The sequence below is a fragment of the Rhinolophus ferrumequinum genome, chromosome 5, assembly GCF_004115265.2.
Source record: "Rhinolophus ferrumequinum isolate MPI-CBG mRhiFer1 chromosome 5, mRhiFer1_v1.p, whole genome shotgun sequence".
In the NCBI taxonomy this organism is placed as follows: Eukaryota; Metazoa; Chordata; class Mammalia; order Chiroptera; family Rhinolophidae; genus Rhinolophus; species Rhinolophus ferrumequinum.
In genome coordinates this window covers 3,890,731-3,894,288 of record NC_046288.1, presented here as the reverse complement: position 1 = coordinate 3,894,288, position 3,558 = coordinate 3,890,731, and the positions used below count along the sequence as shown (strand labels likewise).

The 3,558-nt window shown below is 38.9% G+C and overlaps 1 pseudogene; it reads left to right on the top strand.

Annotated features, from left to right (window-relative positions):
* The first annotated feature begins 2,856 nt into the window (after positions 1-2,856).
* LOC117022587 (ADP-ribosylation factor-like protein 2-binding protein) lies at positions 2,857-3,326 on the top strand (annotated as a pseudogene).
* Positions 3,327-3,558: the final 232 nt, after the last annotated feature.

Below are 3,558 nucleotides of genomic sequence, written 5' to 3'. Positions count from 1 at the left end.
CAGGCCTGGGCTCTATTGGTACCTGACATTGTAACTGTCATACAGGCTATTTTCCAAACTGAAGGAACTTTATATGCAACAACTGGCATCTCAAATGCCCTTTGCTGTATCCCTTGCCACACAAATGATCAGGGTCTTTTTATCTTTATATGGAATGAGTTGCAATATAGTAGTAATGTCCTTCACATGAATACTGAATTGCTCAATTATCTGTCATCAGTGCATAGGCCATGCCTATAAATGGCCGGCTCCCAGAGGCAGGACTAGTCTTCACCCAAGTGTGCCCAGACAACGACACTACCTTGTTCAAGAAGTAGATGTCCTGTTGACCCACCAGTAGTTCTTGGCTATGCCCTTAGTACAGACAAAGTAGTTACCTGATTCCCTAGTGAAATTTCTGGGCATGATCTCTAAGGGGCATGACATCTCATTCCAGAGGAGAAGAACGCCAAGCTTGACCCAACAAATCAGTTCCAACAAATATAAAGAGGCACAGCAATTAGTGGAACTCTTCACTACTACTCACACTCTTATTTTCCCCATGTGGGGTCCTTGATAATACCCGTTTATGGGGTTACCAGAAAGGCTGCTTCCTTTCAGTGAGGACGCAACCAAGAGGATGCCCTGAAGGCTCTCTAACAAGTCTCCCTGGCTGCTCTTTCCCTAGGCTGTACCGATCACCATTTGATGTTTGAACTACATATGTCAGAAACATGTTTGCCAATTGGAGCCTATGGCAGAAGACTACTGCCATAGTCAGAGGCTTACATTCAGCTTTTGTACCCATAATTATCTGGAGTCAGATGAAAGGCACATGACTTTGGAGAAACAATTATTCACCTGCTATTGGGCCTTGGAGGATACTGAGTGCATGTCCTATGGTCATGGAACTATTTTAAGACCAGAAATTTCAACCAAAAGATATCAATGCTTTTTTGCTTTTTTTTTCTCTAGTTATCTTAGGGTAGTCACACTCTAGTCAAAGTGTAAAACTTCTATAACATATGCTCAAATACATATTCTTGATCCAAAATAGAGAGATCTTCTGAGCTTAATATAAAATTTTAAAGTCATCTATAATTTTTATACTTACCATTAAGTCCTTCCCTTTTGTAAGTTCTTTGATTCATTTGAATTTCTGATTTTGATAGTGAACCTTGATGCTCAAACGTACGGTTTTCATCTGGTACTTGATCCTGTGCTACATAAAGAAAAGCATTTAATCCACTAAATTAAACAGAAATATGTTAAAAAATCCCTAGGTTTCAAATTTATAACAAGCATACAGCAGATTTTTCTCTCATTTTTATAAAGTTATAAGTAAGTTATCACAATGCCCTCTTCTACAATCCCCTCTCACCTCTTACCCTGGACAGAGAACTGACTCTGGGTGGTAAACACATAAGGCAATATATAGATGATGTATTATAGAATTGTACACTTGAAACTATGTAGTTTTGTTGATGATTGTCACCCCAATAAATTTTAATAATAAATAAAAAATAAGAAAATGAATACAAAAACTTATCAGAGAGAACATTCTCAGAAAAGTAAATAAATAACAATAATATTAAAAGTTACCATAATGTTAGATCTGATATGAAAACTGTGACAATTTTAATGGAGGGTGTGTGGAAAGTATCTTATTATATCATTAATATACATAGGCTTCAAATGTTTTATATTCATCTCTAGTTTTCACATTTTTTTATATTTTCAGTTAATACACATTCATAGAGCAAACAACAAAAAAACATATGCACAAGGTTAATCATTACAGCCTAATTGCAATTTCAAAATACTTAAAACCACCAAAATGTACAAGTATAGAAGGTAAGTAGACTACAGTAAGGTACATATATTATGATAATATAAACTATGGGATATGAAGCTATACATATAGCTGTAAAACGAATGAAAAAGACCCCTACAAACTGACTTGGAGGTATTTCTATGAAATGATGTTTAATGGAAAAAACCCTGAAAGACAGGGTATCTAGTATGCTATCTTTTAAGTAGGTAAGAAATGGAAATAAGAAAAAAAATGGAGATAATGACCCCAACAAATACAAAAGATGCCCAGTGATTGGTGGGACTATTCAGCTACTGGTACTCTCATGTCCCCCCTGCAGACATCTAAATGGCACCCATCTAAAAGGCTACCAAACAGCCTCTACCTTTGAATGGGTCCCAACCAAAGGAATGCCTTACAGGTCCTCCAATGAGCCTCTTAGGCCACTCATTTGCTTTGTTCTTCTGATCCACATTTGCCTTTTGAATTACAGTTCTCAACAACTTCTCTGCCAATTTGAGTCGATAGGATAATGCCACAAGTCAGAAGTGACCATAGGGCTATTGGATGCCAAATCTGTTAGAGTCCCCTGAAAAGCACTCACACCCCTTGAGATACTATTGGTCTTTTATTGGGTCTTGGTCTGAGCACATGACCCATGGCTGTAAAATAATCTTACAACCAGAAACCAACAAAAATTATGAATACTTTGACTTTGTTCTCCAATTATCTTAGAACATTCACACTTTAAGTCAAAGTATAAATTTTCTGTAAAATATATGCTCAAATACATGAACCAAAGAAAAACGCTATTCTGATATGACTGATTTAAAATAATTTAGGACAGGAGGATAGACGCGGTGCCCAGAAGTCAGGAGCCTGAGGCCAGGACCTCATGTACAGGTGCTGACATGGCTGGACCAGGAGCCACTATGGCCATGGCAGCAAGGCTTCCCTGGATGCTGGCTGGGGCTCTGCAGAGCGGAACGGAGGCTGGGCTCAGTCCTTGGGCGGGTAGGAGGCTGATGGACTCTGCTCCAATGTGGGTGGATGTAGTGGCAGCGATGGACGTCCTAGAGGAAGAGAACTCCCTGCTTTCTTTCTCTTATGCTTCTGATGGGGATTTGATACTATAGTTGATATTTAGAGGAGATTATCATGGACAAGGAGGTCCAGTTATTACAGAGAAATTTCATGGACAAGTATTATCAGGAGTTTGAAGACACAGAAGAGAATAAACTCATCTACACGCCTATTTTTAACAAATATATTTCTTTGGTATGAAAATATATTGAAGAACAACTGCTGGAACAGATTCCTGGAGTTAGCATGGCAGCTTTCACAATAAATTTATAGCACCATAAAGATGAAGTGGCTAGTGACATATTCGACGTGCTGTTCAAGGATTTCTGGCTTTCGAGAAATACTTCTGGGTTAAAGAGCAGAAAAAGAAGGCTGGGGACTGGACTTAAGCAGTGGTAGAGTGATGACTTCATCCTCTCTGCTTAGTTCCCAGAATAATCTGCGATGCTAGGTCCCAACTCTAGGCAAAGAGACTGTACTGGAGGTCAGCAGCCCAGTATCCTGGGAGAGGCTTCTGCTCATGACAGAAAAATACATCTTGAAGAGATGCAACTTTCCAAGAGTTGGAACTCTGCAACTCTTCATTAAGTATTGGTGAGTCAAAAAAGAATTACATGATCCTCCTGGGAACTGTTTCTCCTGAAAAACCTTCTGTTCGGTAACACTACTACTGCTCCCCAAGT